General features: G+C 52.0%; 23 non-coding genes across 23 annotated transcripts; 6 read left to right on the top strand and 17 right to left on the bottom strand.

Moving 5' to 3' along the window:
• Nucleotides 1-34: 34 nt before the first annotated feature.
• On the bottom strand, nt 35-107 carry Trnam-cau (transfer RNA methionine (anticodon CAU)). The gene has a single exon. It is a non-coding gene; the product is annotated as a tRNA-Met (tRNA).
• Nucleotides 108-1,081: 974 nt separating this feature from the next.
• Nucleotides 1,082-1,153, top strand: Trnag-ucc (transfer RNA glycine (anticodon UCC)). Its single transcript has one exon. It is a non-coding gene; the product is annotated as a tRNA-Gly (tRNA).
• Nucleotides 1,154-1,418: 265 nt separating this feature from the next.
• Trnas-aga (transfer RNA serine (anticodon AGA)) lies at nt 1,419-1,500 on the bottom strand. Its single transcript has one exon. It is a non-coding gene; the product is annotated as a tRNA-Ser (tRNA).
• A 140-nt stretch (nt 1,501-1,640) lies between these two features.
• Trnak-uuu (transfer RNA lysine (anticodon UUU)) lies at nt 1,641-1,713 on the bottom strand. The gene has a single exon. It is a non-coding gene; the product is annotated as a tRNA-Lys (tRNA).
• Nucleotides 1,714-2,544: 831 nt separating this feature from the next.
• On the bottom strand, nt 2,545-2,617 carry Trnam-cau (transfer RNA methionine (anticodon CAU)). Its single transcript has one exon. It is a non-coding gene; the product is annotated as a tRNA-Met (tRNA).
• A 974-nt stretch (nt 2,618-3,591) lies between these two features.
• Trnag-ucc (transfer RNA glycine (anticodon UCC)) lies at nt 3,592-3,663 on the top strand. The gene has a single exon. It is a non-coding gene; the product is annotated as a tRNA-Gly (tRNA).
• Nucleotides 3,664-3,928: 265 nt separating this feature from the next.
• On the bottom strand, nt 3,929-4,010 carry Trnas-aga (transfer RNA serine (anticodon AGA)). Its single transcript has one exon. It is a non-coding gene; the product is annotated as a tRNA-Ser (tRNA).
• A 140-nt stretch (nt 4,011-4,150) lies between these two features.
• Trnak-uuu (transfer RNA lysine (anticodon UUU)) lies at nt 4,151-4,223 on the bottom strand. Its single transcript has one exon. It is a non-coding gene; the product is annotated as a tRNA-Lys (tRNA).
• An 829-nt stretch (nt 4,224-5,052) lies between these two features.
• Nucleotides 5,053-5,125, bottom strand: Trnam-cau (transfer RNA methionine (anticodon CAU)). Its single transcript has one exon. It is a non-coding gene; the product is annotated as a tRNA-Met (tRNA).
• Nucleotides 5,126-6,099: 974 nt separating this feature from the next.
• On the top strand, nt 6,100-6,171 carry Trnag-ucc (transfer RNA glycine (anticodon UCC)). The gene has a single exon. It is a non-coding gene; the product is annotated as a tRNA-Gly (tRNA).
• A 265-nt stretch (nt 6,172-6,436) lies between these two features.
• Nucleotides 6,437-6,518, bottom strand: Trnas-aga (transfer RNA serine (anticodon AGA)). The gene has a single exon. It is a non-coding gene; the product is annotated as a tRNA-Ser (tRNA).
• Nucleotides 6,519-6,658: 140 nt separating this feature from the next.
• Nucleotides 6,659-6,731, bottom strand: Trnak-uuu (transfer RNA lysine (anticodon UUU)). Its single transcript has one exon. It is a non-coding gene; the product is annotated as a tRNA-Lys (tRNA).
• An 829-nt stretch (nt 6,732-7,560) lies between these two features.
• Nucleotides 7,561-7,633, bottom strand: Trnam-cau (transfer RNA methionine (anticodon CAU)). Its single transcript has one exon. It is a non-coding gene; the product is annotated as a tRNA-Met (tRNA).
• A 974-nt stretch (nt 7,634-8,607) lies between these two features.
• Trnag-ucc (transfer RNA glycine (anticodon UCC)) lies at nt 8,608-8,679 on the top strand. Its single transcript has one exon. It is a non-coding gene; the product is annotated as a tRNA-Gly (tRNA).
• A 265-nt stretch (nt 8,680-8,944) lies between these two features.
• On the bottom strand, nt 8,945-9,026 carry Trnas-aga (transfer RNA serine (anticodon AGA)). Its single transcript has one exon. It is a non-coding gene; the product is annotated as a tRNA-Ser (tRNA).
• Nucleotides 9,027-9,166: 140 nt separating this feature from the next.
• Trnak-uuu (transfer RNA lysine (anticodon UUU)) lies at nt 9,167-9,239 on the bottom strand. The gene has a single exon. It is a non-coding gene; the product is annotated as a tRNA-Lys (tRNA).
• An 831-nt stretch (nt 9,240-10,070) lies between these two features.
• Trnam-cau (transfer RNA methionine (anticodon CAU)) lies at nt 10,071-10,143 on the bottom strand. The gene has a single exon. It is a non-coding gene; the product is annotated as a tRNA-Met (tRNA).
• A 974-nt stretch (nt 10,144-11,117) lies between these two features.
• Trnag-ucc (transfer RNA glycine (anticodon UCC)) lies at nt 11,118-11,189 on the top strand. Its single transcript has one exon. It is a non-coding gene; the product is annotated as a tRNA-Gly (tRNA).
• Nucleotides 11,190-11,454: 265 nt separating this feature from the next.
• On the bottom strand, nt 11,455-11,536 carry Trnas-aga (transfer RNA serine (anticodon AGA)). The gene has a single exon. It is a non-coding gene; the product is annotated as a tRNA-Ser (tRNA).
• A 140-nt stretch (nt 11,537-11,676) lies between these two features.
• On the bottom strand, nt 11,677-11,749 carry Trnak-uuu (transfer RNA lysine (anticodon UUU)). Its single transcript has one exon. It is a non-coding gene; the product is annotated as a tRNA-Lys (tRNA).
• Nucleotides 11,750-12,582: 833 nt separating this feature from the next.
• On the bottom strand, nt 12,583-12,655 carry Trnam-cau (transfer RNA methionine (anticodon CAU)). Its single transcript has one exon. It is a non-coding gene; the product is annotated as a tRNA-Met (tRNA).
• Nucleotides 12,656-13,629: 974 nt separating this feature from the next.
• Trnag-ucc (transfer RNA glycine (anticodon UCC)) lies at nt 13,630-13,701 on the top strand. The gene has a single exon. It is a non-coding gene; the product is annotated as a tRNA-Gly (tRNA).
• A 265-nt stretch (nt 13,702-13,966) lies between these two features.
• Nucleotides 13,967-14,048, bottom strand: Trnas-aga (transfer RNA serine (anticodon AGA)). The gene has a single exon. It is a non-coding gene; the product is annotated as a tRNA-Ser (tRNA).
• Nucleotides 14,049-14,156: the final 108 nt, after the last annotated feature.

Below are 14,156 nucleotides of genomic sequence, written 5' to 3'. Positions count from 1 at the left end.
CCGTTAATTCAGCCGTGATGTACAGCAAATTAAATGCCCCGGGTGAGGATCGAACTCACGACCTTAAGATTATGAGACTTACGCGCTACCTACTGCGCTACCGAGGCACGTTGCGAGCAACGTTCCAGGAAACTTGGTAAGTCTCGCATATTAGAGATAGAGAGTTTGCGCGCTCTGAAGAATCTGTTGTGTTGCTACACGTGCTTTCCCGACTTGCTAGATTAAACTGCTGCCGCAGCTTTTTCAACGGAACGCAGCACTGCCTGAGGTTACAGTCCATCGCCCTTGCGGCGCCTGAACACAGCGGCCTGTTGGGCCAGGCCGACGTTACAGCTCAGAAATAGCACGCGACCGTCCAAGTACGGTCTCTTGCGTGCTGCGTGTTTGGTTCTTCTCACAGCGAATCCTGCTATACATTCCTGAGGCTGACGGAGCTCAAGCGAGGAATCGGTGCGGCAGCATTATAGCGATAACAGCAGAACGATACATCGGCCGGGAATCGAACCCGGGCCGCCCGCGTGCTAAGCGAGCATTCTACCACTTTTTTTTTCTTCTCATTTCGTTCGTTGCATTTGTTGGGGGCGGACGTCCGATGACGCCCGTTCAAGTTCATCGTTGACTCAGTCTTTTATTACAGAGGGCAGATAACTGTCAGACCGAACACGCTGAGTTATCGTGCCGGCAAACCTTAAGATTATGAGACTTACGCGCTGCTTACTGCACTACTGAGGCACATGCCACTGAACCACCGATGCTCGACAAGCTGCCCGTGCTTCCCGAGCAGTTTTCTGCAGGGAAAGTGGGATTGCCACCCAGCGACGTCGGATGAAACCGAAAAAAGTGCTACACACGCGGAGTCCTCCACTACACTGCCTTAAAACGACCACTCATCACTATCGTGTGAGTAACCTTGCGGCTGCGGCGACTAGTCTCGCCCAAAGACGCAGCGTGCGTGGAGGCGCTACCCGAATGCGTGTGGATGCACCCTCCTAGCTCGTAAAGCGCCTACAGCTACTATCACCGTGGGCCGCTGCTGGCGGGCGGGAAGCCGACACAGCACGGCGTCGCGAGGAGCGGCTGTGCGGTGGTGGTGTAATGGTGAGCATAGTTGCCTTCCAAGCAGTTGATCCGGGTTCGATTCCCGGCCACCGCAAGTAACACTAGTTTTTTCGTATATAGTATGTGAGCCGCGTGCTGTTAAATTAACGTTTTTGTCGTCGTTACTCCACGCAGACCATCCTGTAGTATGTCCCGACTTGTCCCGACTTTGCTCGGCTGACGCGAAAGCTGACGCTTGGAATTCGCCCTTATCAAAAGGACAGGCACTATAAACGGCTGTGAGAGGCGAGGTACCAAAACGACAGGCAAACTGCGAAATTTTCTGCTCCTTCTTCTTAAACAAAAAAAGAAAAAACGGACGCAGTCGGTAGGACTCGAACCTACGCTCCCAGAGGGAATCTGATTTCTAGTCAGACGCCTTAACCACTCGGCCACGACTGCTCGTAACTGAAGAGTCCCTCGAATCGTGAAAAATCAAACCCGTCTGCGCAGAATTTTGACAGGAAACGAACTCCGTGCACTGATTACGGCAGGGCTACCATCGCTACGAGACGAGCCATTACGGAAACGTTAAAAATCTTCGCCCGGACAGGGACTCGAACCCTGGACCCTTAGGTTAAAAGCCTAATGCTCTACCGACTGAGCTATCCGGGCTCACGCTTCTTGCGGATGGAGCGGCTGCAAGCAACGTGAATAACTGGAACGCGTGTGTAGGCGTACTACGGTAATATCTGGCTTCTGGCGCAACTGGCGACTTCACCGACTTCCCACTGACGCTGGTAGCAGCCCAACAGCTGACCAGCGCCTCCTCTCCCTTTACCCCGGTGCTGACAGTAATTGCATCATGTGCCTGTTTTCCCCGATTACATTCGGTTGAAGCTCCGCAAGGAGGGCGAAAAACGAACGTTGGAAGGCCAAAACATGGAGCGTTGGGTGCGTAAAAACTTCCGTTCCGGTACCGGGAATCGAACCCGGGCCTCCTGGGTGAAAGCCAGGTATCCTAGCCACTTTTTTTTTTTTTTTTAAATCTCATTTTGTTCGTTTTCGTTCGTTGTATCTGCTCTGGGAGGACGTCGAAAGACACCCGTTCCAGTTCGTTGTTGATCCATTAACTCAGTTTTTTTTAATTACAGAGGGCAGCTAACCCTCTGACCGAGCGCGCTGAGCTACCGTGCCGGCGCCACTAGACCACACCGGATTTGCGCTATGACGTGAGGTTCACTCCGTTTCCTCTCGTATTTCGTGCTGAACCTGGACTCACTGCTGTTCTCTGTTTGCCAGCATATTTGCGCACAGCTCGAAATTGACTATTCGTTATTTTACTCATAACAGGTTAAGAGAAAGATCAAAGTTGTACGTTGTCATAATTGGAAATAAACATTTTGACGCTGAGCGTAGACTCCTTGTGGATAACGAATGACAATTAAGTTCGTTCCCTAGCAACAGCAACACCGTTAATTCAGCCGTGATGTACAGCAAATTAAATGCCCCGGGTGAGGATCGAACTCACGACCTTAAGATTATGAGACTTACGCGCTACCTACTGCGCTACCGAGGCACGTTGCGAGCAACGTTCCAGGAAACTTGGTAAGTCTCGCATATTAGAGATAGAGAGTTTGCGCGCTCTGAAGAATCTGTTGTGTTGCTACACGTGCTTTCCCGACTTGCTAGATTAAACTGCTGCCGCAGCTTTTTCAACGGAACGCAGCACTGCCTGAGGTTACAGTCCATCGCCCTTGCGGCGCCTGAACACAGCGGCCTGTTGGGCCAGGCCGACGTTACAGCTCAGAAATAGCACGCGACCGTCCAAGTACGGTCTCTTGCGTGCTGCGTGTTTGGTTCTTCTCACAGCGAATCCTGCTATACATTCCTGAGGCTGACGGAGCTCAAGCGAGGAATCGGTGCGGCAGCATTATAGCGATAACAGCAGAACGATACATCGGCCGGGAATCGAACCCGGGCCGCCCGCGTGCTAAGCGAGCATTCTACCACTTTTTTTTTCTTCTCATTTCGTTCGTTGCATTTGTTGGGGGCGGACGTCCGATGACGCCCGTTCAAGTTCATCGTTGACTCAGTCTTTTATTACAGAGGGCAGATAACTGTCAGACCGAACACGCTGAGTTATCGTGCCGGCAAACCTTAAGATTATGAGACTTACGCGCTGCTTACTGCACTACTGAGGCACATGCCACTGAACCACCGATGCTCGACAAGCTGCCCGTGCTTCCCGAGCAGTTTTCTGCAGGGAAAGTGGGATTGCCACCCAGCGACGTCGGATGAAACCGAAAAAAGTGCTACACACGCGGAGTCCTCCACTACACTGCCTTAAAACGACCACTCATCACTATCGTGTGAGTAACCTTGCGGCTGCGGCGACTAGTCTCGCCCAAAGACGCAGCGTGCGTGGAGGCGCTACCCGAATGCGTGTGGATGCACCCTCCTAGCTCGTAAAGCGCCTACAGCTACTATCACCGTGGGCCGCTGCTGGCGGGCGGGAAGCCGACACAGCGCGGCGTCGCGAGGAGCGGCTGTGCGGTGGTGGTGTAATGGTGAGCATAGTTGCCTTCCAAGCAGTTGATCCGGGTTCGATTCCCGGCCACCGCAAGTAACGCTAGTTTTTTCGTATATAGTATGTGAGCCGCGTGCTGTTAAATTAACGTTTTTGTCGTCGTTACTCCACGCAGACCATCCTGTAGTATGTCCCGACTTGTCCCGACTTTGCTCGGCTGACGCGAAAGCTGACGCTTGGAATTCGCCCTTATCAAAAGGACAGGCACTATAAACGGCTGTGAGAGGCGAGGTACCAAAACGACAGGCAAACTGCGAAATTTTCTGCTCCTTCTTCTTAAACAAAAAAAGAAAAAACGGACGCAGTCGGTAGGACTCGAACCTACGCTCCCAGAGGGAATCTGATTTCTAGTCAGACGCCTTAACCACTCGGCCACGACTGCTCGTAACTGAAGAGTCCCTCGAATCGTGAAAAATCAAACCCGTCTGCGCAGAATTTTGACAGGAAACGAACTCCGTGCACTGATTACGGCAGGGCTACCATCGCTACGAGACGAGCCATTACGGAAACGTTAAAAATCTTCGCCCGGACAGGGACTCGAACCCTGGACCCTTAGGTTAAAAGCCTAATGCTCTACCGACTGAGCTATCCGGGCTCACGCTTCTTGCGGATGGAGCGGCTGCAAGCAACGTGAATAACTGGAACGCGTGTGTAGGCGTACTACGGTAATATCTGGCTTCTGGCGCAACTGGCGACTTCACCGACTTCCCACTGACGCTGGTAGCAGCCCAACAGCTGACCAGCGCCTCCTCTCCCTTTACCCCGGTGCTGACAGTAATTGCATCATGTGCCTGTTTTCCCCGATTACATTCGGTTGAAGCTCCGCAAGGAGGGCGAAAAACGAACGTTGGAAGGCCAAAACATGGAGCGTTGGGTGCGTAAAAACTTCCGTTCCGGTACCGGGAATCGAACCCGGGCCTCCTGGGTGAAAGCCAGGTATCCTAGCCACTTTTTTTTTTTTTTAAATCTCATTTTGTTCGTTTTCGTTCGTTGTATCTGCTCTGGGAGGACGTCGAAAGACACCCGTTCCAGTTCGTTGTTGATCCATTAACTCAGTTTTTTTTAATTACAGAGGGCAGCTAACCCTCTGACCGAGCGCGCTGAGCTACCGTGCCGGCGCCACTAGACCACACCGGATTTGCGCTATGACGTGAGGTTCACTCCGTTTCCTCTCGTATTTCGTGCTGAACCTGGACTCACTGCTGTTCTCTGTTTGCCAGCATATTTGCGCACAGCTCGAAATTGACTATTCGTTATTTTACTCATAACAGGTTAAGAGAAAGATCAAAGTTGTACGTTGTCATAATTGGAAATAAACATTTTGACGCTGAGCGTAGACTCCTTGTGGATAACGAATGACAATTAAGTTCGTTCCCTAGCAACAGCAACACCGTTAATTCAGCCGTGATGTACAGCAAATTAAATGCCCCGGGTGAGGATCGAACTCACGACCTTAAGATTATGAGACTTACGCGCTACCTACTGCGCTACCGAGGCACGTTGCGAGCAACGTTCCAGGAAACTTGGTAAGTCTCGCATATTAGAGATAGAGAGTTTGCGCGCTCTGAAGAATCTGTTGTGTTGCTACACGTGCTTTCCCGACTTGCTAGATTAAACTGCTGCCGCAGCTTTTTCAACGGAACGCAGCACTGCCTGAGGTTACAGTCCATCGCCCTTGCGGCGCCTGAACACAGCGGCCTGTTGGGCCAGGCCGACGTTACAGCTCAGAAATAGCACGCGACCGTCCAAGTACGGTCTCTTGCGTGCTGCGTGTTTGGTTCTTCTCACAGCGAATCCTGCTATACATTCCTGAGGCTGACGGAGCTCAAGCGAGGAATCGGTGCGGCAGCATTATAGCGATAACAGCAGAACGATACATCGGCCGGGAATCGAACCCGGGCCGCCCGCGTGCTAAGCGAGCATTCTACCACTTTTTTTTTCTTCTCATTTCGTTCGTTGCATTTGTTGGGGGCGGACGTCCGATGACGCCCGTTCAAGTTCATCGTTGACTCAGTCTTTTATTACAGAGGGCAGATAACTGTCAGACCGAACACGCTGAGTTATCGTGCCGGCAAACCTTAAGATTATGAGACTTACGCGCTGCTTACTGCACTACTGAGGCACATGCCACTGAACCACCGATGCTCGACAAGCTGCCCGTGCTTCCCGAGCAGTTTTCTGCAGGGAAAGTGGGATTGCCACCCAGCGACGTCGGATGAAACCGAAAAAAGTGCTACACACGCGGAGTCCTCCACTACACTGCCTTAAAACGACCACTCATCACTATCGTGTGAGTAACCTTGCGGCTGCGGCGACTAGTCTCGCCCAAAGACGCAGCGTGCGTGGAGGCGCTACCCGAATGCGTGTGGATGCACCCTCCTAGCTCGTAAAGCGCCTACAGCTACTATCACCGTGGGCCGCTGCTGGCGGGCGGGAAGCCGACACAGCGCGGCGTCGCGAGGAGCGGCTGTGCGGTGGTGGTGTAATGGTGAGCATAGTTGCCTTCCAAGCAGTTGATCCGGGTTCGATTCCCGGCCACCGCAAGTAACGCTAGTTTTTTCGTATATAGTATGTGAGCCGCGTGCTGTTAAATTAACGTTTTTGTCGTCGTTACTCCACGCAGACCATCCTGTAGTATGTCCCGACTTGTCCCGACTTTGCTCGGCTGACGCGAAAGCTGACGCTTGGAATTCGCCCTTATCAAAAGGACAGGCACTATAAACGGCTGTGAGAGGCGAGGTACCAAAACGACAGGCAAACTGCGAAATTTTCTGCTCCTTCTTCTTAAACAAAAAAAGAAAAAACGGACGCAGTCGGTAGGACTCGAACCTACGCTCCCAGAGGGAATCTGATTTCTAGTCAGACGCCTTAACCACTCGGCCACGACTGCTCGTAACTGAAGAGTCCCTCGAATCGTGAAAAATCAAACCCGTCTGCGCAGAATTTTGACAGGAAACGAACTCCGTGCACTGATTACGGCAGGGCTACCATCGCTACGAGACGAGCCATTACGGAAACGTTAAAAATCTTCGCCCGGACAGGGACTCGAACCCTGGACCCTTAGGTTAAAAGCCTAATGCTCTACCGACTGAGCTATCCGGGCTCACGCTTCTTGCGGATGGAGCGGCTGCAAGCAACGTGAATAACTGGAACGCGTGTGTAGGCGTACTACGGTAATATCTGGCTTCTGGCGCAACTGGCGACTTCACCGACTTCCCACTGACGCTGGTAGCAGCCCAACAGCTGACCAGCGCCTCCTCTCCCTTTACCCCGGTGCTGACAGTAATTGCATCATGTGCCTGTTTTCCCCGATTACATTCGGTTGAAGCTCCGCAAGGAGGGCGAAAAACGAACGTTGGAAGGCCAAAACATGGAGCGTTGGGTGCGTAAAAACTTCCGTTCCGGTACCGGGAATCGAACCCGGGCCTCCTGGGTGAAAGCCAGGTATCCTAGCCACTTTTTTTTTTTTTTAAATCTCATTTTGTTCGTTTTCGTTCGTTGTATCTGCTCTGGGAGGACGTCGAAAGACACCCGTTCCAGTTCGTTGTTGATCCATTAACTCAGTTTTTTTTAATTACAGAGGGCAGCTAACCCTCTGACCGAGCGCGCTGAGCTACCGTGCCGGCGCCACTAGACCACACCGGATTTGCGCTATGACGTGAGGTTCACTCCGTTTCCTCTCGTATTTCGTGCTGAACCTGGACTCACTGCTGTTCTCTGTTTGCCAGCATATTTGCGCACAGCTCGAAATTGACTATTCGTTATTTTACTCATAACAGGTTAAGAGAAAGATCAAAGTTGTACGTTGTCATAATTGGAAATAAACATTTTGACGCTGAGCGTAGACTCCTTGTGGATAACGAATGACAATTAAGTTCGTTCCCTAGCAACAGCAACACCGTTAATTCAGCCGTGATGTACAGCAAATTAAATGCCCCGGGTGAGGATCGAACTCACGACCTTAAGATTATGAGACTTACGCGCTACCTACTGCGCTACCGAGGCACGTTGCGAGCAACGTTCCAGGAAACTTGGTAAGTCTCGCATATTAGAGATAGAGAGTTTGCGCGCTCTGAAGAATCTGTTGTGTTGCTACACGTGCTTTCCCGACTTGCTAGATTAAACTGCTGCCGCAGCTTTTTCAACGGAACGCAGCACTGCCTGAGGTTACAGTCCATCGCCCTTGCGGCGCCTGAACACAGCGGCCTGTTGGGCCAGGCCGACGTTACAGCTCAGAAATAGCACGCGACCGTCCAAGTACGGTCTCTTGCGTGCTGCGTGTTTGGTTCTTCTCACAGCGAATCCTGCTATACATTCCTGAGGCTGACGGAGCTCAAGCGAGGAATCGGTGCGGCAGCATTATAGCGATAACAGCAGAACGATACATCGGCCGGGAATCGAACCCGGGCCGCCCGCGTGCTAAGCGAGCATTCTACCACTTTTTTTTTCTTCTCATTTCGTTCGTTGCATTTGTTGGGGGCGGACGTCCGATGACGCCCGTTCAAGTTCATCGTTGACTCAGTCTTTTATTACAGAGGGCAGATAACTGTCAGACCGAACACGCTGAGTTATCGTGCCGGCAAACCTTAAGATTATGAGACTTACGCGCTGCTTACTGCACTACTGAGGCACATGCCACTGAACCACCGATGCTCGACAAGCTGCCCGTGCTTCCCGAGCAGTTTTCTGCAGGGAAAGTGGGATTGCCACCCAGCGACGTCGGATGAAACCGAAAAAAGTGCTACACACGCGGAGTCCTCCACTACACTGCCTTAAAACGACCACTCATCACTATCGTGTGAGTAACCTTGCGGCTGCGGCGACTAGTCTCGCCCAAAGACGCAGCGTGCGTGGAGGCGCTACCCGAATGCGTGTGGATGCACCCTCCTAGCTCGTAAAGCGCCTACAGCTACTATCACCGTGGGCCGCTGCTGGCGGGCGGGAAGCCGACACAGCGCGGCGTCGCGAGGAGCGGCTGTGCGGTGGTGGTGTAATGGTGAGCATAGTTGCCTTCCAAGCAGTTGATCCGGGTTCGATTCCCGGCCACCGCAAGTAACGCTAGTTTTTTCGTATATAGTATGTGAGCCGCGTGCTGTTAAATTAACGTTTTTGTCGTCGTTACTCCACGCAGACCATCCTGTAGTATGTCCCGACTTGTCCCGACTTTGCTCGGCTGACGCGAAAGCTGACGCTTGGAATTCGCCCTTATCAAAAGGACAGGCACTATAAACGGCTGTGAGAGGCGAGGTACCAAAACGACAGGCAAACTGCGAAATTTTCTGCTCCTTCTTCTTAAACAAAAAAAGAAAAAACGGACGCAGTCGGTAGGACTCGAACCTACGCTCCCAGAGGGAATCTGATTTCTAGTCAGACGCCTTAACCACTCGGCCACGACTGCTCGTAACTGAAGAGTCCCTCGAATCGTGAAAAATCAAACCCGTCTGCGCAGAATTTTGACAGGAAACGAACTCCGTGCACTGATTACGGCAGGGCTACCATCGCTACGAGACGAGCCATTACGGAAACGTTAAAAATCTTCGCCCGGACAGGGACTCGAACCCTGGACCCTTAGGTTAAAAGCCTAATGCTCTACCGACTGAGCTATCCGGGCTCACGCTTCTTGCGGATGGAGCGGCTGCAAGCAACGTGAATAACTGGAACGCGTGTGTAGGCGTACTACGGTAATATCTGGCTTCTGGCGCAACTGGCGACTTCACCGACTTCCCACTGACGCTGGTAGCAGCCCAACAGCTGACCAGCGCCTCCTCTCCCTTTACCCCGGTGCTGACAGTAATTGCATCATGTGCCTGTTTTCCCCGATTACATTCGGTTGAAGCTCCGCAAGGAGGGCGAAAAACGAACGTTGGAAGGCCAAAACATGGAGCGTTGGGTGCGTAAAAACTTCCGTTCCGGTACCGGGAATCGAACCCGGGCCTCCTGGGTGAAAGCCAGGTATCCTAGCCACTTTTTTTTTTTTTTTAAATCTCATTTTGTTCGTTTTCGTTCGTTGTATCTGCTCTGGGAGGACGTCGAAAGACACCCGTTCCAGTTCGTTGTTGATCCATTAACTCAGTTTTTTTTTAATTACAGAGGGCAGCTAACCCTCTGACCGAGCGCGCTGAGCTACCGTGCCGGCGCCACTAGACCACACCGGATTTGCGCTATGACGTGAGGTTCACTCCGTTTCCTCTCGTATTTCGTGCTGAACCTGGACTCACTGCTGTTCTCTGTTTGCCAGCATATTTGCGCACAGCTCGAAATTGACTATTCGTTATTTTACTCATAACAGGTTAAGAGAAAGATCAAAGTTGTACGTTGTCATAATTGGAAATAAACATTTTGACGCTGAGCGTAGACTCCTTGTGGATAACGAATGACAATTAAGTTCGTTCCCTAGCAACAGCAACACCGTTAATTCAGCCGTGATGTACAGCAAATTAAATGCCCCGGGTGAGGATCGAACTCACGACCTTAAGATTATGAGACTTACGCGCTACCTACTGCGCTACCGAGGCACGTTGCGAGCAACGTTCCAGGAAACTTGGTAAGTCTCGCATATTAGAGATAGAGAGTTTGCGCGCTCTGAAGAATCTGTTGTGTTGCTACACGTGCTTTCCCGACTTGCTAGATTAAACTGCTGCCGCAGCTTTTTCAACGGAACGCAGCACTGCCTGAGGTTACAGTCCATCGCCCTTGCGGCGCCTGAACACAGCGGCCTGTTGGGCCAGGCCGACGTTACAGCTCAGAAATAGCACGCGACCGTCCAAGTACGGTCTCTTGCGTGCTGCGTGTTTGGTTCTTCTCACAGCGAATCCTGCTATACATTCCTGAGGCTGACGGAGCTCAAGCGAGGAATCGGTGCGGCAGCATTATAGCGATAACAGCAGAACGATACATCGGCCGGGAATCGAACCCGGGCCGCCCGCGTGCTAAGCGAGCATTCTACCACTTTTTTTTTCTTCTCATTTCGTTCGTTGCATTTGTTGGGGGCGGACGTCCGATGACGCCCGTTCAAGTTCATCGTTGACTCAGTCTTTTATTACAGAGGGCAGATAACTGTCAGACCGAACACGCTGAGTTATCGTGCCGGCAAACCTTAAGATTATGAGACTTACGCGCTGCTTACTGCACTACTGAGGCACATGCCACTGAACCACCGATGCTCGACAAGCTGCCCGTGCTTCCCGAGCAGTTTTCTGCAGGGAAAGTGGGATTGCCACCCAGCGACGTCGGATGAAACCGAAAAAAGTGCTACACACGCGGAGTCCTCCACTACACTGCCTTAAAACGACCACTCATCACTATCGTGTGAGTAACCTTGCGGCTGCGGCGACTAGTCTCGCCCAAAGACGCAGCGTGCGTGGAGGCGCTACCCGAATGCGTGTGGATGCACCCTCCTAGCTCGTAAAGCGCCTACAGCTACTATCACCGTGGGCCGCTGCTGGCGGGCGGGAAGCCGACACAGCGCGGCGTCGCGAGGAGCGGCTGTGCGGTGGTGGTGTAATGGTGAGCATAGTTGCCTTCCAAGCAGTTGATCCGGGTTCGATTCCCGGCCACCGCAAGTAACGCTAGTTTTTTCGTATATAGTATGTGAGCCGCGTGCTGTTAAATTAACGTTTTTGTCGTCGTTACTCCACGCAGACCATCCTGTAGTATGTCCCGACTTGTCCCGACTTTGCTCGGCTGACGCGAAAGCTGACGCTTGGAATTCGCCCTTATCAAAAGGACAGGCACTATAAACGGCTGTGAGAGGCGAGGTACCAAAACGACAGGCAAACTGCGAAATTTTCTGCTCCTTCTTCTTAAACAAAAAAAGAAAAAACGGACGCAGTCGGTAGGACTCGAACCTACGCTCCCAGAGGGAATCTGATTTCTAGTCAGACGCCTTAACCACTCGGCCACGACTGCTCGTAACTGAAGAGTCCCTCGAATCGTGAAAAATCAAACCCGTCTGCGCAGAATTTTGACAGGAAACGAACTCCGTGCACTGATTACGGCAGGGCTACCATCGCTACGAGACGAGCCATTACGGAAACGTTAAAAATCTTCGCCCGGACAGGGACTCGAACCCTGGACCCTTAGGTTAAAAGCCTAATGCTCTACCGACTGAGCTATCCGGGCTCACGCTTCTTGCGGATGGAGCGGCTGCAAGCAACGTGAATAACTGGAACGCGTGTGTAGGCGTACTACGGTAATATCTGGCTTCTGGCGCAACTGGCGACTTCACCGACTTCCCACTGACGCTGGTAGCAGCCCAACAGCTGACCAGCGCCTCCTCTCCCTTTACCCCGGTGCTGACAGTAATTGCATCATGTGCCTGTTTTCCCCGATTACATTCGGTTGAAGCTCCGCAAGGAGGGCGAAAAACGAACGTTGGAAGGCCAAAACATGGAGCGTTGGGTGCGTAAAAACTTCCGTTCCGGTACCGGGAATCGAACCCGGGCCTCCTGGGTGAAAGCCAGGTATCCTAGCCACTTTTTTTTTTTTTTTTTTAAATCTCATTTTGTTCGTTTTCGTTCGTTGTATCTGCTCTGGGAGGACGTCGAAAGACACCCGTTCCAGTTCGTTGTTGATCCATTAACTCAGTTTTTTTTAATTACAGAGGGCAGCTAACCCTCTGACCGAGCGCGCTGAGCTACCGTGCCGGCGCCACTAGACCACACCGGATTTGCGCTATGACGTGAGGTTCACTCCGTTTCCTCTCGTATTTCGTGCTGAACCTGGACTCACTGCTGTTCTCTGTTTGCCAGCATATTTGCGCACAGCTCGAAATTGACTATTCGTTATTTTACTCATAACAGGTTAAGAGAAAGATCAAAGTTGTACGTTGTCATAATTGGAAATAAACATTTTGACGCTGAGCGTAGACTCCTTGTGGATAACGAATGACAATTAAGTTCGTTCCCTAGCAACAGCAACACCGTTAATTCAGCCGTGATGTACAGCAAATTAAATGCCCCGGGTGAGGATCGAACTCACGACCTTAAGATTATGAGACTTACGCGCTACCTACTGCGCTACCGAGGCACGTTGCGAGCAACGTTCCAGGAAACTTGGTAAGTCTCGCATATTAGAGATAGAGAGTTTGCGCGCTCTGAAGAATCTGTTGTGTTGCTACACGTGCTTTCCCGACTTGCTAGATTAAACTGCTGCCGCAGCTTTTTCAACGGAACGCAGCACTGCCTGAGGTTACAGTCCATCGCCCTTGCGGCGCCTGAACACAGCGGCCTGTTGGGCCAGGCCGACGTTACAGCTCAGAAATAGCACGCGACCGTCCAAGTACGGTCTCTTGCGTGCTGCGTGTTTGGTTCTTCTCACAGCGAATCCTGCTATACATTCCTGAGGCTGACGGAGCTCAAGCGAGGAATCGGTGCGGCAGCATTATAGCGATAACAGCAGAACGATACATCGGCCGGGAATCGAACCCGGGCCGCCCGCGTGCTAAGCGAGCATTCTACCACTTTTTTTTTCTTCTCATTTCGTTCGTTGCATTTGTTGGGGGCGGACGTCCGATGACGCCCGTTCAAGTTCATCGTTGACTCAGTCTTTTATTACAGAGGGCAGATAACTGTCAGACCGAACACGCTGAGTTATCGTGCCGGCAAACCTTAAGATTATGAGACTTACGCGCTGCTTACTGCACTACTGAGGCACATGCCACTGAACCACCGATGCTCGACAAGCTGCCCGTGCTTCCCGAGCAGTTTTCTGCAGGGAAAGTGGGATTGCCACCCAGCGACGTCGGATGAAACCGAAAAAAGTGCTACACACGCGGAGTCCTCCACTACACTGCCTTAAAACGACCACTCATCACTATCGTGTGAGTAACCTTGCGGCTGCGGCGACTAGTCTCGCCCAAAGACGCAGCGTGCGTGGAGGCGCTACCCGAATGCGTGTGGATGCACCCTCCTAGCTCGTAAAGCGCCTACAGCTACTATCACCGTGGGCCGCTGCTGGCGGGCGGGAAGCCGACACAGCGCGGCGTCGCGAGGAGCGGCTGTGCGGTGGTGGTGTAATGGTGAGCATAGTTGCCTTCCAAGCAGTTGATCCGGGTTCGATTCCCGGCCACCGCAAGTAACGCTAGTTTTTTCGTATATAGTATGTGAGCCGCGTGCTGTTAAATTAACGTTTTTGTCGTCGTTACTCCACGCAGACCATCCTGTAGTATGTCCCGACTTGTCCCGACTTTGCTCGGCTGACGCGAAAGCTGACGCTTGGAATTCGCCCTTATCAAAAGGACAGGCACTATAAACGGCTGTGAGAGGCGAGGTACCAAAACGACAGGCAAACTGCGAAATTTTCTGCTCCTTCTTCTTAAACAAAAAAAGAAAAAACGGACGCAGTCGGTAGGACTCGAACCTACGCTCCCAGAGGGAATCTGATTTCTAGTCAGACGCCTTAACCACTCGGCCACGACTGCTCGTAACTGAAGAGTCCCTCGAATCGTGAAAAATCAAACCCGTCTGCGCAGAATTTTGACAGGAAACGAACTCCGTGCACTGATTACGGCAGGGCTACCATCGCTACG

Source organism: Schistocerca nitens, unplaced genomic scaffold (genome assembly GCF_023898315.1).
Source record: "Schistocerca nitens isolate TAMUIC-IGC-003100 unplaced genomic scaffold, iqSchNite1.1 HiC_scaffold_90, whole genome shotgun sequence".
NCBI lineage: Eukaryota > Metazoa > Arthropoda > Insecta > Orthoptera > Acrididae > Schistocerca > Schistocerca nitens.
The sequence above is the reverse complement of the archived record's forward strand: the minus strand, read 5'-3'. Positions and strand labels throughout refer to the sequence as shown.